The 25622-nt window shown below is 41.4% G+C and overlaps 1 protein-coding gene across 6 annotated transcripts in view; it reads left to right on the forward strand.

Moving 5' to 3' along the window:
• sash1a (SAM and SH3 domain containing 1a) overlaps positions 1-25622 on the forward strand; it is a 163472-nt gene that overhangs the window by 74846 nt on the left and 63004 nt on the right. The window contains exon 1 of one of the 6 annotated variants that reach the window (XM_034900203.1): positions 15045-15293. The exons of the other annotated variants lie outside the window; for them this stretch is intronic. The gene's annotated coding sequence lies outside the window, so the exon portion shown is untranslated. Of the gene's footprint in view, positions 1-15044; positions 15294-25622 lie in introns of those variants that run through there. 6 annotated transcript variants of the gene reach the window in all.

The following is a 25622-nucleotide window of genomic DNA, read 5'->3' on the forward strand; positions in this document are numbered from 1 at the left end:
GTGGATTTTAAGATTGTATTCCTTCACATTTTGTCAGAATCTCTTTTTATTTCTCGTCGCCTACTTTTTGGGTTTCTTAACATTCCAAGTTTGTGTTAAAGATGTTTATACAGTAAATGCAATACTCTTGTGTGTAGAAATGTGTCTGAGAGGGAGGGGAAACTGGCTGATTATTGGACAAAAGGACTTACAGTAGTCTGGCTGATGCTAACAAGAAAGCTCTCTGGTGCTTTGAAGAGAACTGATGCTTTGCATCAGCACTTTGTAAGAGCTACAACAACTGTGCTGCTAAGTATTTAACAAAATCCCCATCAATGAATGCCCCCCAAACACACAAAGAGATGCTTAACATCTGCTGTAAAGGGACTGAAAAAGATTGAGAACATAAGGGAGAGTGTGACAACTTGGCTGTTAAATGTGATTCAGTTTTTTTTTTTCACTGAGAGGCAGGCAGACAGACAGAAACGAGAGATAGAGACACGGAGGGCAAGAATGAAAGATCACAGATAGTCATCATTATCTAGCTCCAGTCCTCCCAGTGGTGGAGCAGATCAATAGTGTACCCAGCATGGCTCTGCTTTGGAACCAGCTTCACACAGCCTCTCATTACTGCCTACACTGTCATTACTACTACACACAGACACACAGCTTACAATTGCAGACATGCCTGTGCACACATTGTGTTGCTCTCAGTCTTCAGTGCATGTTGCACACACAATACACATCTGAACAAACATTTGGTCTGATTTTGATTTTAAATGTTATTGGGCTTGGTTAACTGTGGCTTTAGAGCATTTCAATGAATCCAAAGCAGTGACCTTTTCTGTTACAGACAGTGTTTCTTGCATAAAACTACAATAGGATGCGCAGATTGTCAGTAGTAATTGTAGCGGTTTGTAGAGTCAACATTTTTTTTTGTCCCCTTTTACATGTTAGACCTCTCATCTTCACATAGATGTGTACACACATGTACACATACACACTTCCAATCATTCCAATTCCCAATCTCAACGAAATTAGGTCATAATATTTATTGTGTTAACGAGTTTCTATTCTTGAATAATTAACATGGAGTTAGCGGGATTTGAGCAGGGAATTGGGTCTCAATATAATCCTCTATGCCTCCAGTGAGTGCAAATATATCGTATGGGAGACCAGTTCATATCTATTCTGGACTGGTTGTATGCAAGATGGATTAGTTTGCTGTTTGACTCTTCACTGAAGATGCGTTTTTAAAGAAGAAAAACAGTGCTGTTTGGTATCTTTGTACCATGACTGATCTGTAGGGGTTATTACATGTATATATACATGAAGGAGTGTAATATTTCTAAAAAAAAAAGAAAAGAAGGAAAAAAAGAGAGAGAAAATTACATGCCTGTCTGCCCTTTTTGGAGTTTTCCCAACAACTTCGGCTCTTGGGAGCAGCTCAGAGAGTCCTCCAGCCACTCTGATTTGCATTCACAGTAAAGTTCAACAAGCCAAAGCCTGCTGCCACTGAACAGTGAGGCAGAGTTCTAGTTGTTTTCTCTCTCTAAATCAAATGAAGGGCAGGCTGTTTGTGCAGCAGTTTTATCATCTTTATTTTGTCCGCTTGATGTATCGAAATTGAAGTCGGTTACTCTCTTAGGGAGCTGGCCGGAGCTTGATAGTCACTCTGGGAGAGTGGAAATCTGATCCAGAAAATACAGATGTTTATATCTATGCGTTTTTTGTCACTTCCTCGCATACACACCAACGCTGGAAAACCAGATGTTCCTCCGTGTTTTATTGCTAGCTGCCCCAGGAGAGAGGAGAGCCACCTGCTGGAGGAGCTGTGATGCTGGTGCACCATGACCTTGAATATCTATAGCGAGCATCCATCTGCTTCTCGTTCCCACTATCCTGCTGTGCTGCATTAAACCTGCATAACATCTGCTAGGTGGCACTGTAGCTCAGCAATTAGTACTGTCACCACATACAAATAGAGAGTCAGTAATCTGAATCCACGGAGAAAGACAAGTTTTAAGTGGGTTTTAGTCTATTAGACACATAGATCAGACACCAGACCTTCTAGTCTTAATGATACCAGGTCTTAAAGGACTGAAAAACTTTTGTGGGATCATCGTTCCCCCTTTGGTTTGAATGCATGCCATGTCTGTGAAATTCCATGTGTGTACAGCATGCATCTACAGACAAAGCAATATGATAGAGGAGCCAGAGTCTTACTCAAGCAGATAACTTTTTTGTCTCTGATCAGTTTTCTAGAGCAGGGATGCTGTGTTCATTTCTGTGTGCTATTTCTAAATGTCACAGTAAGCATCTTAACATACCTGCTTTTCACGTCAGCAAGTTGCAAGGTGTGCTCATTATTTTTCTGAGGATGCCCCTTCTGAGCGGTCGTAGTCTCTTTGGTCATGCCTTCCAATTGATTTATGTACTCCACTAGGAGAACAAGGTCCCCTTTGTCCAACCTTTGTCTCTATGGATGGTGCCAGTCGCCATCATAGGAAAACAAAAGCACTCTGTCAGCCTGGTGCCTGCAGCATATGCAACTGCAACACAGACACAGCAGGGACTTACACAGTTCCATAGATGGCCCATAACTGTGAGAGTGAATGTGTTGTGATGTTTCATTTGTCCATTGACCATTACAAGCAAATAGTAGGTTATGACAATTAAATAGGAACACCTACAAAATATAGCTGATGTAAGCTAGATGTATGCATCAAGGAAAACATAAGAGCCATCGGTGTGTTTTCCCATATTGCCTGAATAATAAACCTTGCATGAGTTAGCGATGCATAATCAATTCAATATAGTCTCATATAATATAATCTCAGGGATTAAATATGATGCCCATTGAAATGAGAGATGTGTTGCAAATTTAAGCTCTAGTCATCTTAATTTCTTACTTACCCATGCCTAGGGCTGCACAATTAATCAAATTTTAATTACAATTATGATTTTGGCTTCTTACGATCAAATTTGCATGCTAGAGCAATATTTTGAATGCGTCATTCTGTTCATAGAACCTTTTTTTTTTTTTTTTTTTTTTTTTTTTTTGGAAAACCAATCTACTTTAGTAAACCACTGTCTGATCATGTGCCGGTCAGAGTTGTTCCCTCGTGCGACCAGATTAGTTTCTAGATGGAGACAGTCACAGAGGACAGAGTAACGTGAGGAAAATTCCAGATAGCAGGTTTACCTGTAAATGCAACATTTTGTGCCGTCTGTGTTTTTTTTTTGACAACAGCAGTGACCAGAGCAAGTTAGTGTCTGTTAGCTCACAGGGCTCTAGGGTGCAACTAACATTTTTCCTTGGTCGCACCGGTGCACAAAGTTATTGAATGCAACTAACTTCTAACTTAAGAAGACACAAAAGGCAGCACTAAATTGGCTTAATTAGTGTGAAGAAGAGTCCAAGGAGACAAAAGACAACGTCTCTAAAAATAGAGTCGTGAATGGCAGTGACGCTAAGGGTGATCACGAAAGGTAGCACTAAAATTGACTAATTAGTGTGAAGGTAGTCTCAAGTGAGTTAGGGTTTTATCTGTCTTAATGTTTTTATTTTTAACAGTTTATACTTGTTTTTATCTGTTTTTAGTTTTTTAACTGAGTTTGTGTAAAGCACTTTGATTGCCCTGTTGCTGAAATGTGCTATACAAACAAAGCTGCCTTGCTTTGCCTTGCCTAACTTCAGTTTGTAGAGTAATAGCGTGTGAGACGGAGCCTGCCGGACCCATTCATAATGAGTCAGCCGTCACTCTGTGAGTAGCGTCCATCGCACTCCCCCTCTCTCCCTAGCTCTTTTAATCAGTTATTGCTGAAAAAAAGTGAAGGAGCTTTCTCAAAGACTTTATTTTTTTATATATCCTAGGCTATATATTTCAGATAATTTTCATTTACTTCAACATAAGAGGAATGTAGCACAATTTTCTGTGAAAGCAGTTATAGATAGCCTATGTCACTATAAAAGTGGTTAAACTCAGAAAATAATCGTGATAATTAATCGTGGTCTCAAAATTGTTAAAAATAATTGTGATTGTCATTTTGGCCATAATCGTGCACCGGTCTTTCATTTTTACTTTTCCAATTGAGAATGTTAAGGCACACTACGCAAACTACCTGATTGTCATGTAATCTATACATTCCCGAAGAAGCGTAATCTCTGTAATATGAGCATTTATTCCTAAATACCCAGGTAGTTTTGCCAATTTTGTACCAACATTAATGTTAACACCCTGTAGGAATACTATCTGCTCTGCAGTAAATGCATATGACAGGCAGCCAGACTAAAGTAATGCTAGTTAGCTTTAAAACTATACTGATGATTGATACCTGATGATTGTGGTAACAATGGCAGACATAATATTTCCGTTTAGGGTTAGTTGAAATGCACTCTGCACTTCTTTAAAATCCATTAAGAATGTGGGCCTATTTTATGACCATTAGTAAGAGATGGATCTATTTTGCAGACACATACTGCTGGTCCAAAAGAACATTCTTAAGGGGGAATTAAATAAATAATGTAACATTTTAACACTTCGGTATGTTAACTTCTGCTTCAGTTAAAAGGAAAATTAGAATATCCCCTCTGGTCTTTCTTAGATACATAGTTTAACTAACCAGAGTGTAATCTTTCAATAAGCATGGACAATAAAGATGACTGCTTTCAAAACCACTGCATGTTTTTCTCTCTCTCTCTTGAAGAAGGAATCTATTACATGAAACTGGGACACTGGTACCACAGTGTTGTACTGTGTGGATATATGTGTGTTTCCCCACTGTGTTACTACCCTTTACACAGGAACTAAGTCCTGCTGTGCATGCTTGGTGCAGTCCACCCAGGCCCCTGCAGACACACACATGCATACACACACACACACACACACACACACACACATACACAAGTATATATACACACACAAGAATGGTATATACCTACTTACACACGGCGTGCTGCACACTTTCGTACAGCCCAAGGAGCGGAGGGTTACAGTAACAATATTTTCTGTTTTTTCAATGCTCTCAGTAAAGGAACTGATCTGAGCTGTTTCCCATTGGCATTAAATATGCATTAGTCCCAGCCTTTCATGTGGGCGATGAGCTGTGTTTTGTGTAAGAAGTCCTAGGGATATTTTCTGATACTTGCAGCCCACCAATTTTTTTTATCTTCATCTTTTAATTAAGAAGGAGAATGAGGTCTCGGAGAAAAAGAGCTAATCTTTATTAAATGGAATTTCTGGGCCAGTAGGTTGCTTTAGGGCTGGTTACGAAACATCCCGCCAACAAACACAGCAAACCCCCAGCTCCACCAACCGTTATTTCTCATCAATTAACCTTGAGAAACCACGGGAAAAGACCACACTGAAATAATACGAGGCTTAACCTGAACAGTTACACCGCCTAATAATTATTTCAACTGCTCACCTGTTATGTCTCATTCTCTTTGAATAATGGTGAACAAGGGTCGCTGGCAGAATCCCATTGTTCACTTTGTCTGTTCTGGTAAGCCGTCTCCAGCTCAGGTGATGTGTGCAGCCCCTGGGCCTCCAGCCTGATTCTTTTTGTGTGAGGACATGGCAATCAATAATTTTTTTTAGTGTCTGTCGTGGTGGTGGGGGGAGGGGTGGGGGTGTATGTGACGGCATTGCCCATGCAGGCTCACCAGGAATATGCCGTTTCTAATCCCAGCACTCTGCTGGATCCTGTGACCACCACTCTTATTTCCCCTTTCCTGGCAGGTCAGCCTTCTGCTGCATTATCCCTGTATCTGTAATTAAAGGCAGCCAAGGGGAACTGAGATGGAGTGAGAGAGGAGAAGGGCTCAGGATAGGTGTGTCCATGTATATCACACGGAGGCTAGCTGACAGCTAAGATCCAAGTTTTCCATGGCCTTAAGGGTTTGTATAATTAGACTGTTACAATGCAGTTTTCTACCAACAAGTCTTTACTGACAAGGTAGGTCATTTGTCAGTGCTTTTAAAAACAAATCTTGCAAACACTTTTTTATTTGACACGCTGTGGTCAAAAAGAAAACCATGCTGAATACTGTTTAGAGCCGTCATCACACTGCAGGATTTAAATGCAAACATAGTCTTTTTGACCAAACATCTGGAGAGCATTCCCATGTTCAAACTACTCATTTCAAATGTCTATGAACCTGCACCTGTGTGTGTGTGTGTGTGTGTGTGTGTGTGTGTGTGTGTGTGTGTGTGTGTGTGTTCATATATGTGTTTGTGTGTGTGTGTGTGTATATATATATATATATATATATATATATATATATATATATATATATATATATATATTGCTGACATTGATATTCCATACTAGGAGCACACCCTCTTCACACTCATAAATCGCAAATCTCGCCCCCTTTTTTCCATCTTCTCTCTGCAGTCCTGTAATTTTTATATTCCGCTGTTTTGTGAGTGTAACCCCATGCCAGGGCTTTGTCTGTGGGCCCACGCTGGCAAGAATTGGACAAGATTGGAACCTGTCGTGGTAATGGGGTCTCTGACCCGGTGGGGCTATCACACAGTGTGCGTGTAGGTGTGTTAAGGTGCATATGCGCAACTCTGTGTGTGTGTGCAGTGATGTACAACAAAACAAACCTTCCAATAAGGCCTCAAGGGCACAGCTTAGCAGCCATAAACAAGCAGCCTTGGTTATCAGTAAGGCAGTAAATATTGATTATTTTAAATGGCTATCACATTACACTCATAAATATACATTGATTGCACATCCTTGGGTTGATATCCTTCGATTCGGTTTTAAAGAAATGCAAAACTATTAACAGCGGTTTATAAATTCTCATTTATCTCCTGAAGGCTGCTTTGAGAAAATGCTGTTTTTGAATTGAATTGTAATCAACTGAGCAACCTAATGTGAAGATCACAAAAATACTTTTACTCACATTCATATAAATTGCTGCATTTATTAAAACTGTAATTTCAAATATAACCTCAAACCGTTTTCCAAGAACCGTTGGAGTCATTTCCTGGTACTTTTATCCATTAGTTGTGTTACAGTCCATTGACAGAAAACAAAATGTCAGTCACCCCAGAATAGATCCCAACAACCATCATATCCATGTTCAACTGCAGCCTTAACCACCATACCTTCCAAACCCAAGGCTTTACCAATGAACAATCACTGTGTCTGCGGAATATGCAACACATCATTAACTGTGGTCTACCCCTGGTTATTTAATACACATTTTTTTCCTCTGTCTGTGAGCTCCTCTCTCTGGGAAAGCCTTGAGGGTATACATAGTTCACGTATACTGCTGCCAACATTGTGGAAGAATTTTACAACCAAAGTCAGCACTCATTCAAAGCTGAACTGCATCTTACCTCTTACTTCTATGTAATCACTCCTCAGCAGTTTGAGCTTCTGCTTCTCCCTTATTTCCTCCAGCAGCTGCCGAGAAGTGTCGATCACATTGACGTTAGCGTGCCTCCTTGCTCACCGTGGGTGCAAATAATCAGATTTGTAACAAGAAAGCTGCCTGCCAGAGGAGGTGAGAATTGAATTTTTGAACTTGTGTTATTGGTCCGATATGAATACTCTTCAGGGGGTAAAACAGCATGCCCCGCTGTTCTCATGAAGAGAAACTGAATTACTAATTTGAGACAGAGGCAAGTGAAGATTAAAACGGATTCACTGACTGGCAAAGAGACTCGCGCAGCGTTCCAAGACGCATGCGTCCTGTCTTTGCTAGATTTAGCGCTCATACTGTATGCGCTGTGAAAGCATCATCTATTCATCAGAATCATGCACAGTGATAGAGCAATTTTTAAGTTGGCAACCCCTGGGAATTACAATTAAACAAATTATTTCAGCTAAAGGCGGTTTTACACACTTTCCTCAAACTGGGCAAGTTAAATTGTCACCATATCAAGTTAAACCATAATTAAGATGTATCCCAGTGCCGTTGTTGACACCAATAAGTTCGATAGAAAGTGCTTGTACATTTAATACAGTAATTCGATAGACCACATTATTTGTTGAGCCTTGTCTAAGAGGCTGGAAATGTGAGGAGAAATAGTGAAGCAAGGTGAGAAATTGAGTGATGTGTGGATTTTATACAGCCTTCACAACATGATGAAAAGCAGTGGGGTTGAAACGGAAACTGGCAATAATAATTGAGTGAAAGACGACTGACCTACTACTGCTCAGCGCACCTGTGGCAGGGATTCCCACTTCCTTATGTAACACAAAGGGCTGTACGAGGAGAAAGCTTCGCAAAGGCTGTTTGACCAAATCTCTTCATTTTCTTGCATCATATATTCATCTTTTTGGGCTTTGCTGAACCATATACATGTGTATACAGTACATTTTTTCAAATATTACTTTTAATGGTTTGCCTAGACATACCATATTTTCTGTCATATATCAACCTCTAAAAAAACTGCCCTCATTATGTGAACTCTGTAGATGAGATTCTATTCACTGTCATTCTCATCAAAATCAAGGATAAAGGTATTGAACATTTTAGTAAATGAGTTCCCTGGAGCTTGACAGAGCACGATATGGAGCGGGTTCAGCCTTGAGGCATTTTTGAATAGATAGAGCGGCAGAGAGCTTGATCTTCCTTTATGCGCTTTTAATTACGCACGGCTGGCTGGGCTCAAATCCCCAGACAGCCGAGGAAAAGCACACGTCAGGACCAGCCACTCCGACGGCAGCTCACCATTACCCTACCTAAACACCCTTAAGGGAGAGAGGGACAAGGCAAATGAGAGGTGGGAGGATCACAGGCACCTCTTAAGGCAGTACACAGTTAATTCAGCAGTTATATTTAAAAGAGCCACAGGCAGCTGTCGATCATTCCTCTGGATTGTGGCTGACACACAGTGAAAACTGTCGAGTGTACAAGTATACAGGTTACTATCACACCCGGCTGCCTCACATAGCCAATATAGTGTATTCCATACAGCAATACCTCACATACAAATGCTTGCGTGTTTTATAAAGTATGTGCAAAGAAAAATGAATTCTTACTTTCTAAGTTGAAGGAGTGAGTTGGACATGTTGTCGTGTATGGCTCTTCATGGAGAGTGACATTTGAGTGTTTGATCTTGGTCATCAGCTGACAGATAGGCGGTCAGTGACGGGTAATGTGAAAAGACAGTCACATTGCACGTCTATATCTACTATGACTGATTGATCAGCTGTGTCAGCACATGTGATAAGGCTCAGGCTAGTGTGTGTTTTTATGTTCGCTGCAAATACTCAAACCATACTACACCTTTTCTGTAGACTGACCACGCTCACTCAGCAAACAAACACACATAAATTCCCATAGATTCACAGCTTCTCTCTCTACCTTGCAAACTCACGGTGACTGTGTCACACTTCTTCCATTGACACACATTTCAACAGTTGCAAGCACTTTGAACAGCAAGGGCTGAGGGAATATGACTCCCTCACTCAGAGACCTTTTATGTATCAAAACCCCTTGATTCACAAGACTCTCACCTCCCAGAACCGCACTTTACTGCAAAATGAATGCTGTAACCGCCAGGCAATGTCAAGGTGAAGGAAACGTGTCAGCACCTCCCCCGGTGAGCTTTTCCTCGCTCCGGCTCTCTCCAGTTAATGATCCGAGCGTGGAGAGGGGTGCCTCAGCTAGGCCCAGCCAGATGAGCCCAGAGGGGATGGTTGGAGGGAGAGGAGGATACAGACTGTAATCACAGGCAATCATCGGTTCTCTCTGTGGATTTTTGCTACTCTGGACTGGACCGCTTGGCCCCAAACCTGTGATTTTAGCTGCGAGGGGGAGTGAGACAAAAGAAAAAGGAGGATGATGTGGACAATGAAGATTTATAACATGGAGTATGCACAAATGAAAGATTGTAGTGATTTACTGTAGGTGAGAAGGCCCCAGAATCCCCGGGTTCTGTTGGATGAGAGCAGGTGACATTGCCAACAGTGAATTTAGGATACATTTCTTGTTCTATATATTAAAATAAAAAGAGTTAGTTGTCATTCAGAGTCCTGTCTAGAATGTAGGAGGAAAAGGACAGTGGAGGCTGAGAAGTGGATCCAACCCCATTGGATCAACGTTGTAAACAGGCATGTCCATGCTAACCCTCAGCACAGTTAATAGTGTGGAATTCATGGTTTTGGTGTCCACATTTTAATGGATGGTTAGACTTACGAGGCATTTTAAGATTGTGTTTACTAGTTACTCAGTGACCGACCAACATGCCTGCTGCATTCAGTTTGATTAGCCAAGCTTAGCTCAAATGGAGCTGAACTACATGCTAGGATTTGCATTTTCAAAAAGAAGTTACAGTTTTTTGAAAGGAAATATGTGTACAGTATTTGAGCACAGCAGTGATAGAGACAATAAGAATCCCACCTGCCGATGTTTAGCAGGAATAATGTTCACACTTGTTCACCATCGTTGCTTAGTGTTTGCATGCTATTATTTGCTTTTTACTGCTGACCACAAAGTAAAGCTGAAGACTAATGGAAATGTCATTAGTTTTGCAGGTATTTGGTTATAAAACAAAAGAAAAAAAATCTTGAAGATGATAACGCTGCTCTATGAAAAATCAGTTCAGCACCAACATTATTATATTTCATGATGGGCACATTAAGTAATTGTGTGCACATCCCACCTACTGGCAGGTGCAGGACAAATGAGAAATACTAAATTAAAAAATATGTAATGTCCACCACACTGTTTTAAGCTCCCATAATTGAATACAAAGGCAACGTTTTGTCCTTATTGGGTCTTCTTCAGGGAAAGAAATTAATAAATAAATGACTCAGTAGGGTTGAAACGTTGCGTTTGTATTAAATTATTGGAGCTTAAAGCAGTATTACGGATATTACATATGTTTCACTTTTGACATGATTGTTTGTACCAAATTCCATGGGAATGCGGCCTGATGTGGCGAGCGCAGGCATTGTGGCTTCTCGACCCCCCCAGGCTAAATCTAATGCCGTTCTGCTTCCTCCAGCTCGCCTGTCTCTCTTCATGAACACACAACCAGCCCCCACATACCCTGCAGCAATGATACCAATATGGAATACAGAGCGGTTGTTCATTTCATTTTACTGCCAAGCTTGCTGGTGCCACTCAAAGAGAACAAGAGCACTTCCCCACAACTGCCAGTCTGATCTACTGGCGTAGATAGGCAAAAAATAACCTCCGCTTTTATGGCTATGGCTATATGCATGTCTGCTCTTCCTTTGGACCTGTAAACTTGTACATTGTGGTGTGTAGTGATACTTTGTGAGAGAGAGCCTTGGACTGTTTGTCTCTAACCCTCAGTCCTACGTGCTCTGCGGTTGAGTCTGGTTGTCTGCTTTCTACTGTGGTCTTTCATCACGCTCACTCCCCGTTCTGGCATGCCTGCCAGTATTGTGTGTGTGTGTGTATGTGAGTGTTTGTGTGTGTATGAGAGTGTGTAGGCAAGCCCAGATGTTTACTGCCATCTAGTGACCGAATGCTACAAATCTTTCAGTGGGGTCAAGAAAATTACCTTTGAGATCAAGCCTTCAAAAGTAAATCTATGACTCACCTTGACATGTAGTGTTTTGTAAGCACTGTTCATATACAGTAGGTGTGTTTGTGGAGGTGGAGGGTGGTAGCTCATTCATATGAGTCTATATTGGTGTAGCAGGTCAGTTAAGTCAATGAGTGAACGCTACTTCTTCTCCAATCCTGTGTGCTGCCACTTGTTACACATTTGCATATAAATTGCTGTAAATGTGATGTTGCTGCTAAATTCTTTAACCGGCACTTGTTTAAAATTCATAAATGCTTTACAATTTTTCAGGCATGGTTGAGCTGTCAAAAAGTCCTTTGCTACATTAAAAACCTGACAGGTGTGCATAGGCATTTACTGTAAATGGAAATGTTATGAAAGTCTCTCCCATTTTGTCTCTGAAAAGCTTTGAAGCCTCCCATGTCCTCTGTCTCTGTCCTTCCGTGTTCAGAGTCATTACCCAGTCTTGGCTAGCAGATGGTGAAGGGAGAGGCGTGCGTGCGTGTGTGTAGTTATATCCAGTGATTAGTATTGGGAAAATGTTTGGGGTTGCTAGGTTGACTGGCTGGCCTGACCCTTGCTCTGGGAGGGCGGGGGATATTGGGATAATCTTTCAAACTGGGTCATTCCTTAGGAATATACAGAAGTATAATGCATTTTATTATTATTTTCATCTTCTTTTTAAACACTTCTCATATGTATTGTAGTCCAGTTAACTAACTTCTCCTGACCTTTTCATAAACACACAAACCCAGATATAAATTCTTTGGACAAACACAAGCGCACACTACCCACACACACACACACACACACACACACACACACACAAAGACAGTCTCAGTCTCTCTCTCTCTCTCTCTCTCTCTCTCTCTCTCTCTCTCTCTCTCTCTCTCTCTCTCTCTCTCTCTCTCTCTCTCTCTCTCTCTCTCTCTCTCTCTCTGGTGCTGCCCCTGCTTCCCTTTGTTGCAAGTTGATGATCAGACTTTAGAAATGTACTCTTGTTTAGTGTTAATTTGTGTCTGTTGGTTGATTGTTTCCCTCCGGAGGAACAAGGATGGTGCTTTGTGGAGAAAAAAATGTAATGGCTATTGACATTCTGCTAATTGATTCCTATGTGAGAGTGTAAGAAAGAAAGAGACCTAGAGCTTAATGTAGACCAATAAATCATCATTTACAAACAAAATCATATGCTAAATTATGCAAAGTAACACCGCAGTGATGTAATTACAGAAAACAATATTCACGTGAAATATTCTCGGTGTGAAATATCATTGTTCTTCTAAAATAAGCACTGTTAAAAATGTGCTCCTCCAGCAACAACAGCACATGGACTCTGATGTTTCTGAAACTGCCAGACAGCAAACTCCGTGCTGCATAGACGGCTGTAATAAACATTTGATGCGTCTGCCTCTGTGTGCGTGTACACATAAGGCCCACTTTTCATAACGTGTTATTGTGCAGCCCTGTGGTGTATCTATTGACCCTTACTGAAAAATATGAAAAATTCTCTTGTTTATTCTAGTATCGGAAATTGCCTATTCAGTGGCTGGATACACTGGATATGAGCTGTCCAGCCACTCGAACAAAGAACGTTGACCGCATTTTCTCGATCTTCCCTCAGCAGTATGTGTAAACACGCCTATATGCTGCCTGTTTATACATTTTGAGCTCTCTGCACATCCTTGAGTCTCTTTTGGCAATGTTTTTTATAATTCCTCCACTGCTTGTTTACATGAACCTTCGCTCTGTTTCCTTCTCTAAATGTTGTGACAGCAGGTCTAAACAGGATGCAGGTCAGCTGTAATATTAGTTTATCCTAAAGATATACAGGTTGGCCAGAGTGTGTCCATGGACTGATATCACTGTATTCAGACTGTTTGGACAATGCTTCTTTGAAACGCGTCTCGCTGCACTGCAGATGGAGCTGCAGTGAGTGCTGCACAAAGCCTTAACAGCATCTTACAGTTGAGCTATGTTCAATACAATTTGACGCAACACGGGCATTTGGTGTTAAGTTTAGGATTTGAACACTGCAGTTCTTCTAATGCATTGATTAAATAATTAGATACCCAAAGGAAAATCAAGGGAATACAGGTTTGCACTGGGAGTGGCTTTGCTGGCTGGCTTGCAAAAAACGAATTGGTCGGTTTGGAAAAAGAGGCCTACAGTAAGTAGTCATATTTTTCTCATTTCTTAGACTTTGTGAACAACAATTGCAGAAAGGAGGACATTTGCCCTAGAAATAGCTTTTGCTAAATTACAAAAATACAAAAAATGAAGCTATTACACTCAGGTTTTTCTTGCTTCATGCTGTCAGCAGTCTCCACCAGCATTGGAAACTGGAAGCAAACACAAGCAGGCCAAGCGGACCAATCAGAGTTTAGCTTTTTTACATGGTATCTTTATCACTGAATTTGATTTCTTAGGAGTTGCATGTCAACTCTGGTTGTGGCTAAACAATATTTTGAGTTACTAGGTTGTGTGTTTTGTACATCTATAATCTGTTTCTTATTTTCCAGTGTTTAAGTGTCTGCTCACCATCACCCCCAGGTCTGGAAGAGTGGTGTTCCCTATATGTTATTTGGTTCTGTCAGCAAGCCGTGTCCTGGAGGGTGGATTTGGGATGAGGAGTAGTTCCTCTGGTATCTATCCAAGCCCATGTCTGTTCTGTCCTCTCCTGCCCCTCCATCCCCTTGCTTGGTTTCTTTCTCTTATTTTTCCCCATTTCTCCTTCCTCCTCTCCCATGACCTCAGTCAGTCCTCAGGAGGAGCAGTGTTCCAAAATGAGATGGTTTCTTCCAACCTCTTCTTCTTTGGTTGCTCTCTCCCTCTCCTTAACATTGAAAAAAAAAATCACTGCTGAGTGACTCATTCCAATAATTGTTGCTTTTAGCTGTATCAGGTTACTCTTTTCTCTAACTCTCTTCTTGCTTTGCTTCCTTTTCCCCAGTACAGTGTGGTAGCTGGGCCACTTGTGAATTAGAGCCTTTGAGCGAAAAGGCAGAAAAAGAGAGTGACATCAGGGAGGGAGAGAACGAGAGGGATCCAAAACCTGCGAGCCCTGTAATTTTATGCTCTATTTCTGTGATTGTATGTATGACCATTACAGACAAATGAGTCAATAGGAGATGTACTGCCAGCTGGGTCACTTTGTATGTGTAGATATGCGAGTAAACAGGATGTGTGTGTCTTATTTTAGCCTTGTCTGCACTACTTAGGTGTGTCTAGGTGGAGCACAACATTCTTGACTCTTACAGAAAAAGACACCTTTTTAACAAGAGGCGACAAAGAGATGCTACATGGGTGTGTGTGTGTGTGTGTGTGTGTGTATGTGTGTGTGTGTGTGTGTGTGTGTGTGTGTGTGTGTGTGGGAGAGACAGTGAGAACAAAAGAGACCGGAAGCGAGATAGCAACAGAAAGGGGAGGGGACCGAGAAAGGAAGGCCAGACCAAGTCCATTTTAAAATGGGCAAGAAATGCGAGACTTGCTAAACCATTTTTGAAAACAAGGGGGAAAAAAGAGCAAGACGTGGAGCGAAGGATGAGAGCCCTCCCTCCTGCCAAATCCCAGTTACTGTAGACTATCCTATGGCTAACCCTCCCTCCCTCCCTCCTCTCCCTGTCCCATGTGAGCAGCAGCCCGATGACTGGACCTCTCTGTGTCTCCGCTGCTTACACTTTGCTGCGCTCCGGCAGACATGCATTGTTCTCCACTGTACACTACTTGTTGCTCCCATTCCCAAAGACTTAGTCTGTGTTAGCCCTGCAGAAAGGATCGACAGGGAAATACTTGAGCTGGCTCGTCGTGAGTACTGACATTTAAATTTTGTTTTTTTTGTCAGGGGTGAAGAATTGTCTCATTCATTTGTTTGCCCTGCCAGAGAGTTTCGCCTTACGTTTTATGAGCTTGATAAATGTTGAGGGGATTTGCAGTAGGAGATTTCAAAACGTGATAGTGAAGTTGGAAAGCTGTGCAAAGAACGGAAAGAACCTTTTGTCATATGTTGGCGAGAGAAACGCTCCGGTAGTGAGAGCCTTTCTAGCTCTCCTCTTGTTTCTGACTGACTAGCTCCATTTTTGCTGACTCACTCTCTTAACTTAATACACAGGCTATGTGGGTGTGTGTACATGTGTTGTACCTGTCTGTCTGCAACCATCTTAATGCGCTTATGTGTGTCAGTCAAATTTAATAATTTTCTTTGTGTTCCTACCCGAAAATGTAAATATAGTCGAGACAGAGGGAGAGAAAAACTGAATAAATGAGTAAGAGACGCTGGCATGGTACTGCATCACTGTTTGTCATCAGTCTTTCACGTCCTTATTGATTTTCTTCTCCCTGCTAGCTGAACAAGAACAATGGCCCCATGCCTGGCCAAGACCCCGAGTAAATAAGCCAACTAAATATCAACACCAAATCTCCTGCAATGTTGTTCATTGATTTGCTTTGTTGCCAGATGTGTGCACACACACACACAAACACACACACACACACAAACACATACACACACACACAGACACACACACACACACACACACACAGACACATATACATAATCTGGCCTTGTCATCTAGAGGGACTCCATTGTTTGCCATGCATAATTGTTTGTGTGTATGTGTCTAAAGACTTGTCCAAAAGGTTTTGGACAATGGAGTCTGTCACTAAGGGGATGTAGACTTCTCTCTCTCTCTCTCCCTCTCCCTCTCTCTCCCTTTCGTTTTCCTGTCCAAGTCCCCCTTCACATCTGGATCTCCCCACCAGCTGTCAAGGAACAAGGGAGCGGATGGAGGGAGGGAGGACGGAGGTGTGGAATGGGGTTATAGAGAGAAGGATAGAAATGGTGAGGAAAGGAAGTTTGCATAGGCCAGAGTTCCCTTGTTAGACTTCCCCCAACGCAGGAAGAAAAACCTCACAATGTCATTGTGAATGCCCACTGTGTGAGAGGAAACACAAATGGTGTATGCACAGACGGAAAGCACTCCTTTGCGCACATACAAAGACATATTTAAGTTCACAAATGTGCACATAAAACGCAAATACCCCCGTGGACATAAATGCACACATATCCAAATCCATGTATTTGAACACACTCTGAAACATGCATACTAATAGAGATGCCGCTGACAGTGAAGCAGGCATTGAGCCCATTGAACTGCCTCATATGCTGCTTTAGTATTTAGCTCAGAGAGGAGACTGCTGATGCTTCGTGAAGGGCTTTGACCGTAGCATGTAGAGTTTTCATCGTGAGTTGTCCCCCCCAGGCTCTAGCTGTCAGAGCAATTCTTGTTATCTGTCAGTCTCTTTACTCTCTTCTACCTTTGGCTCATCACTGAGAGTCTGTCCATAGCGAGACTCTAATGAGACTCCCTAAAGTTGAAACTATAGTGAAAAGCTCTACTTTAAAGAGAATCTCTTGGCCTTTACTTCTCTATGCTTTTTCATTTTCTCTGCCAGATGAAACTGCACAAGCCAGCTGTTGTTGCAATGCTCTGCCAGAGCTGGGCAGCCACTCCTGTGCCTGTTTGTTCATGCAAGGGCAGGGCTAAGTGGCATGGCAACAGGTGTGTGTTGACATCATTAGCGTTATGCAAAAGGCGAGGCAGCATGGACACACACACTGATTCAGAAGGGCGAAAGTGTTGCTCACATCTGTTTTTGAGGTTCTTATGCAGTGAGTGTGATCTGCGGAGGGGTGGCTATGATTGGGACAGTGATAAAAACACCGGCCTTTATTTCCTCTTCAGCCTCCCAGGAATGGTTAGACTGTGCAGTTTCTGCCATATGTGCATGTCTAATTCAGCCATCTCCTTCTGTCAGTGCAGCTGGTCCGTGTCTGTCTGTAACGCTACTTTTCAGTTTATTTCTAGCTGCTACGAGCTAAGCCTGCATCTTTGTGTGATTTATAGGCGAGCAGCGATGATGATGCTGTCACTGCTGAAGGTTTACTGTCTGAATAGCCTCTCTTTGTGACTTGAGATCGGCGTTAATACTATTACATCTCCTGTAAATGTCTTGCACGTAATTAGTTTTAGCTTTGTAAGTGTGTCTTTCAATAAAACATATGTCATGAAATAACGTGTGTTCAGTATCAGGATGTCACTAGGCAGACCCAGACACCACAGCCAATGATTGAGCATCCTTTCGCACAAAAAGCGCTGTACTGTACAGTATGTTTCAGCCAACAAACTAGAGTAATGAGTGAAATGTGTTTAACTGGGTAACAAAGCTCTAGTTTGTTTTGGTTGGGGTAATAGTATTCACTCGGCGGTGATGTCAACAGTGTGCACAAAAATGTCAAATAGAGAATCAGACAGAGGTGGAACAACACCAAGGCTGATGACAAATAAATCACCACAGTGGGACACAATTAATGTATAAATGAATATAAATAAATGTGGGAAGCATTGAAACAGTCTTTAAGACCCTCGCAATAAACAGTCTGTTAAAGTCTGTAACATGTAATACATATATTACAACATACACACTAAATGATAATAAAGTGAAAATCTGTAAAAAGAAGAAAAAACTGTTTAGCAGATTAATTAAATTCACTAAAACTCAACCGTATTGATGAGTCAAAGTATGCTACATGGCAGCCATCTGGGGTATTTTTATACTGTCTTTGTATGTGTTAGGAGAACACGTCCTCTTAGCTTTGTGAGCTGGACTCAATACATATGCAAGGACCGCAGATGGGATGTTACTGATCCTCCTCTCTTTCTCTTCACTTCTCACTTTTCTCATTCATCCAGCCTTTTTTATTTTAGGACAAATGAGTCCTCAGAGCAGCACCTTATTATCCATCTCACGTTTTTGATCCCCGACCTGCTCTTTTTATGTTTCTGCTCTTATCTCAGGACACATGCATGCCGCCTCACTCACTCACACACACTCACACACACACACACACACACACACACACACACACACACACACACACACACACACACACACACACACACACACACACACACACACACACACACCTCCATTGCCTTGAATCAGAGATTTGTCATAGTCAGTTCACACCCTGCAAGACAGATTGCAGCACCTGAGGGGGGGTGGGCCTGGTTAGTGCTGATGTGGCATACACTGTAGGGCTGCACACAAGGAAACACAGTTATGTGCTTTGTCATATGTGTAGAAACAAAGCTGCATACATCAAATCAGCTGTTGGACGTTTAAACACCTTGTGGGGTTTGTCATATCATCATTAGCATCCTTGCTGAAGGTCCAACCATGAAGAGTTTCATGAGATTTCTGCCTCATTGCTACAGTTGGTTCCAATTACAGAGGAAGTCCGTCGTTAGACATTGCTGAGACATATTTGTGAATGTTGTCCAGCTTCTGGACAATTTCAGACTAATCTGTCATTAACTTGGCTGCATGCAAATGTAATCCAAATATCAGTCTTCAAATCAAGTTAAGTAGGACAAGCGTATACAAAACAAACCATGGCAGTACGTTTTTATTTGTTAGTGCAAGCAAGCAAATTATTTGTAAATAATCTCTTCTTGAATTAGGCAGAGAGTAAAGAATGTTTCTGCAGTGATATATGTTCATTGAGTGGCCGTGCCAGTGGCACCCATATTATCGCCATTGCAACTGATCTGCAGTTTACTCAAAAGCTATTCAGTCTACAGCCTGATTGCTTTTGACAGGCTTGCAAGACTCTCAAAATAGTTGATTCTGCCGTCTCAGTCTGGGAAGTACAGGATGTTGTATTAAACATTAAATTACTCATCCTTCTCCTTAGGCCCCATCTTTCTTCTTATATTTTGCCATTTTCATCCCTAACCATACTGTGATATATGCTAGATATATTTTTAACAAGAAAGCAAAACAGATGGTGACAAAAAGTGTGTGTGTGTGTGTGTGTGTGTGTGTGTGTGTGTGTGTGTGTGTGTGTGTGTGTGTGTGTGTGTGTGTGTGTGTGTGTGTGTGTGTGTGTGTGTGTACATATGGATGTGTATGTGGTAGGTGCATACAGACAGAATACTTGTACCGGTGCAGTGTCTTGCATGTCTGATATGTTGTTACAGGCTCACACTACAGTGTAATTCTCTGTACACCTGCTGGTTTCATGAAATGTGGCTTTAAAAGCTCATTAAATCTATTTTGAAACGGGTCAGAGGCCAGATATTGTATAAATCTTCAGCAAAATCTGAGTTTTGAGCGTGTCACAGGTTACACATCATGTTGACATGAAAGGATTACAGCTATTATTGTTGGAGAAAGAATATTCCCTGATTATAGCCAGGCTGTGTGTGGATACAAAGAGCTCTGATTACCTCTGGCACTGCTGCCCCACTTCCCAGGATACCAAGCATTGACTAACACAGCAGGGGGACAGGAAAGGCCGTAGGCATACACACTCTTATGTACAGTACTGATACAGAGGCACACATCCAACACAATGATTAGCACTTTGCAAATTAATCTCATGCTTTACTTTCACTCTTTTTTTATAATTTAGAACTGAACAATTCTGTGGAGTTCAGTATTACATACACACAATATAGGCATCAACAACATTTACAACATGGTACAGAGCTAATATTTCAGTATAAAACATGCAAGCTTATGGATGATTACCTTTTTGAATGACGGTGTGTAGCCCCTCACTGAGTACTCGATAAAACACTAATAAAGTATGATGATCTCTCTGAACGCCAGCCGTCCACAGACACACACATGCTGTTTCATTTTTGTGTTGCCCATGGCGACGGCTGGGCTAGGATCGGTGGTGATGTCAGCAGTGATGTATGAGTGTTGGAGTGCAAGGGGGTGACCTCAGCCGAGGGGAAGTCCCAAAGGACACATATCAGCTGTAGCCAGCGCTCGCTGTCAGGACTTTCTCACACTCAGTATCCGTACGAACAACTAAAGCTGCCCTGACCCCTATAAACCCCAACTTCTGATCCACAGGCATCACAAATCACCAGCACCCGGCATGACAAAGACCTCTGACATGCACACATGCACACATGCACAGCCCCACACACCATACATTGTCTAATACAACCCCAAAAAAGGGTTGGGAATATTTAGAGGGTGATTTTGGAGAACATGAAAGGTACACTGTGGAGCTTTTGGTCTGCAGGAGCAATGGTATTTACCGGGTAATAGCTAAGATTCAAGCAGGGAACTAAGCCTGTCTCCATGGTGAACTACATCTATTTTTGTACATTTTGTTGTTGAAATTTATTTAAGATATGCTACTAAGGCCTATTCAGCTCCTACATTAAATGTTTTAGGACATTCAGCAAGCATTCTGGTCATGTGTAGGAAATTAAAAGCATGCATTTTCACAGTTGGATGTAGTAATGTGGTGTAAATGGTATCAATAAAAGAGTGGAAGAACATAAAGACAACCACTAGCCAATGTCAGCAATGCAGATTAGAAAAAAAGTTTTGCAAATATTTTTTGAAAAGCATGTTTATCAGGACTTCATGATGCATTCAGTGTATTTTGGTTACAAATATTGAGAGTAAATAATGTTAGCATTCAGTCAGTGAATGTACCTTTCTGTTGTGAAACAACTTGAAATCGTCAGTGTGTATGCTGTAATTTAATTAGGGTGTAGTTATAGTATTTCCTGTAAGTAAGGCCAGTGGTTATGCTCATCAGTCTTGGTTTGAGGCTTTTGGCTTCTGGCACATGTGTCCTGTGGCTTTTTTTCACCGGGCAGGCAACTGAGGCAGCTACGTATGTTTGTGTCATGGTCTGTTGTTGGCATCAATGTGTTTTTGCTGATATTAAAGCCTATTAGATCCAGCTCATCCATTTTGCCTCAGAATGGTGGCCTCCGTCCAGGTTGGCACAGAGGCTGCCTGCCCTCTCTTCTAAAGCAACAGTCCATAAATGAATGGTTGCCAGTCTCTCTCTCTCTCTCTCTGAGGACAGCTGTTCTATCTGTCATGGATGGAAAAAGCAATCATAGGAGCAACAACCACATCCATGGATACATATTAGGAATGTACATACTGTATGTGTGTTCTAGGCACAGGGATGTGTGCTCTTGTTTGCATAAATCTGTTCTTGTGTGTGTAAGCTGTGAACTCTTATGAGGTGGAGAAGATCAAGAGCCTGTAATAAAATACATTTTCCTTTGGATTAATTTTATATTAACGTCTCACTCATAGGTGAGTGTTTAATGGCTGTTGTAAAAGTAAAGGTTGGTAAACACATAAAAGTGCTAAAGTTAAAACAGTGTGTTCTAAATGTGTGGGAGGAGAGAGGGGAGGAGGGAGAGATTAAAGTTGCCCTGCCACATGTATTTCATTACATTGTGGTATTGTCTAAAGTTCTACCATGTAACATTTTCTTGTGGAAAAATGCCTTGGTCACCTTGTTTCAAGCCATTCTAGTGTGGTATAGAAAGCCTGCAGTAAGACTTAGCTTGATTTTTGCCAGTTCTCATTAATATTCAATGAGCTAAGCTGCTTGATTCTCATTGGCTAACAGCTATCCAACGAGAGCCTGGCTATCAGTATCCTTTACCCAGTGCAACTGGGCGAACTCATGAATAGTAATGAGCTCAGTCAACATGACGTCAGACTGACCAGCTTTTGTAATCGGCCTGATTTCTCTGCTCATTTGTTTTCAGTGGCTAGAGCTGACAGAGGAGGTAGCAGTTCATCTTCACATTCACAACATGACACAAATACATATGGACCTAACATATTTATTAAAAAGAAAAAAAAAACTTTTGTGTGGTAGGGCACCTTTTAATGTGCAGGTTTCTGATAGTTTACTTGCATAGAAGGATGTTTTCTGTCTTTAACACTAAATTGATTTGAGCAAAATGAAGGAGCGCCTGGGTAGCTCACCTGGTAGATTGTGCCTAAAATGCCCAAAACATAATTTATAAGACAGTAGCCCTTGTCAAACCAATTAGATTAGCTTTTTTCACTTATTTATATAGTCCCTGTTATGCTTTTTTAGTTAATCATCATTTAGTGTGTTATAGTTTTTTGAGTATGTAATAAATGACAGCACTTTTTCTCAACTGCCTGAAACGTCACACCCACATTTCTGTTTGAAACTCCTCAATTAGTGATGTCAATACTTTTAATCCCAGCAGACTTGGCCAATTTGGAAGGAGGGCCAAGAGCTCAGAGTGTGGAGGTACTGCAGCAACGGGTAGCATAAGAAACATGATGTGTAAATCTATTCTAGTATACCCCAAGAGTACAAATATGAAGCTGAAAAGGAGTATAACATAAGTTCTTTAAGGAAAGTCACAATTCTTTTTTTCAGCTCAGTGTGACATTACAGACTCCATGAGAGGGGTTTCATTTGTCTCTTTGCTCCCAAAATAGTAATATTACCTTGGAACTTAGTGGCAAATGTGTGTCAGATCAAGTCAGGTCTTATGTATTATCCCTGCTCTGCCCCAGGTGGAGCTGTTGCTCCAGCTGTGGATGGTAACCCCCCCCCTGCCCCGTCCTGCCCCCTGCCTCCATGAAACATCCTCTTGTAACCTCTCTTTGTCTTCTCTGCCTGTCTCTCACTCAGTGTTCTCCTTCCTGTTCCTAGCCTCATTATGTTGTTAGTTAGTCAGTAAAAGTTATGATTAGTAAACTTTTCTTTCCTATTTTGTATTCACTGACAATGACTGTAGTTTACCCACCTTTCATTTTGGCAATACGTCATACTTAAAAACCCGGTCCTTAGCAGTAAACATGTTTCCACCACATGTCCTGCTTTCTGAAGCCAACCATTCATGTGCATAAACAGACTGAATCAGAAGTCTGGTTGAGGTTATGACTGAGCTAAACCCTGGAACTAGACAGTGTCTGAGCTGGGCTGACTTTATTCTGGCCACAGTCAAATGATCAGTGTAACCCGTTACCAGGTGAAGATGCATCGCCGTAACTCTGCTCTCTACAGCTTTAGATCCAGGTAAGTAAAGCCTTCGCCTTCTGCACATTTCACCCATCATTGATAATTATGTCATGGATGGTGCCAAAGTAAAATATATAACAAGGGTTTGTTTGTGTTTGTGTGTGTGTGTGTGTGTGTGTGTGTGTGTGTGTTTGTGTGTGTACCTGCAGGTTGGCTGTCTGAGGGTTTTTAAAGAGCAGCCTGGTTATATCTGAATGCTTAAATCCATTTCATAGTAGCTTGTCTAAATCTTTTATACCCACAGGTGCATTTCTATAGTGTAGATTTGTTTGCATACCAATAAATGTGTCTTGATTGGTGGCTTTTGATGATGATATTAATGCAAATGTATTGAATGGGCCTAAATGCAAGCTCTTGGTGTTTCAGTTGTTATGGTTACGCCAGTCGTTCATCCTACATTTACTTAGCTCCCCACATCCCTAGCTCCCTCCACCCACCAGATTGTGGGACCAGAGCCAGAGAAGTAAGATTTCACACAAGCACACACACACACCCTTGGAAATACCACTGCCCGGACTTCAGTTTGTAATTCTCTTTCAGATATGGTATAGAGAGCTTTACATACTCAGGTATGTGCTTCACAAGCCACATGTGAACACATTTTTTCATGCTCGGCTCATGTCTAGATGATCTTGCAGCTGTCTCTCAATATATTCCAGACTTTGACAAGGAGAGACAGAGAAAAGAAGCGAAAGTAATTAAATCGGGTTTGTCCTCATGTTCTGTAACACACAGCCCATGTAATTGCAATAACCCGGTCTTAATATCGCTATGGACCATTGTTGCTATCCATCTTTCATGTCTGTCTCTACTGTCAGTTTTTAATGTTATTGACTGCATGTACAGTGAAATTTAGCATTGTCTTCGAAGTGTGGGAGATCGTGAATATTATACTTTTCATGCATTATTATGCATTACGGTTCGAGCCAGTTACCGATAGAGCAGATCCACACCTGCATTCATGCTGATGTATGTACAGATGCAGTTTGTTTATTTAGGATCCTCAGCTCCTGCATTGCAGGTGCTATTCTTCCTGAGGTCCTTACAGCTCACTTGAAAATGTGGCAAGGCAATAATGAAAGACACATAACATATTATAAATGAAAATTGTAAGACAAAAACTAAACACACACTATCCTTTCATAACAACTCATGTAAAACAACAAAATACACACACATAACACAGATACAGACACACAGACAACTCCACCATTGCAGTCATCCTTACGTTTAGGCTGACAACATTTTTAAGACCGGTCTACATGTCTACATACTCTCATCCCATAACATGTTTTCCATCCTCTCTGGACACATCTCACAATGGAACAAACATACATATGTTGTCTGCCTCCACTTCTTCAATCAATAGATATGTCTTAACTAAACTTTTAAATCTCCTTTTACTGCTTTCTTGTGTACATTTTGCGTAACTGCAGTGCAGGGGAAGAAGAAATAATCAGAAAAATGAAGTATATACTACATTGGCCTGGGCTGAATGCCAGCTCTGCGCCACAGGATATGGATAGCTTTACTCCCAGCATGGGCTCAGCACCAAGCCCTGCAGCAGTGCACTCCTGTACCAACACAAGCCTCCTGTGAGTGTGTGCTTCAGGGACCCCAAGCCTGTCTTCATCTCTCTGACCATAATTTCCCTGCCCGACTATTTTCTTAATCTGTATCTTTGGCAGCTTGTCTGATTGTTTTTTTTTAAATACAGTATTCATAATACTGTATTTAATCAAAGTAATTTAGTAGGCAACACAACATCTGATGGTTGCAGTTTAGTTGTTTCTCAGATTGATATAATTGTAGCTTACATATATTGAGTTTGTTTTATTTGTTTAGACAAAGTAAATAATATCATCTTGGGCTTTTTTAAATTATTATCTGACATTGTAAAGGTTAAAAGATAATCAAAAATAAAAATGGATAATGAAAATACACATTTTTAACAATACACATATCAATGACATTATATCATAATACATTCAAGACATCTTTCCCCAAATGAAGATGCATGCAATCTGTTTTCAAACATGGCACTTCCTATTTAGTAATGTGTCCTATCCTCAGGCAGAGCCATCTGTATCACAAACTCAATGTTACTCAACCTGTACTTAATCTCAGTGGGCCCATTAACCTCTACACTGCTGCTGGTCCCGCTGAGTCGTCTCCGCTCCAGAGAAGCTCCACTCTTCCAGAAGGGTGTGTGTGTGTGTGGGGGG

This window comes from Etheostoma cragini, chromosome 18 (assembly GCF_013103735.1).
Source record: "Etheostoma cragini isolate CJK2018 chromosome 18, CSU_Ecrag_1.0, whole genome shotgun sequence".
Taxonomy (NCBI): domain Eukaryota; kingdom Metazoa; phylum Chordata; class Actinopteri; order Perciformes; family Percidae; genus Etheostoma; species Etheostoma cragini.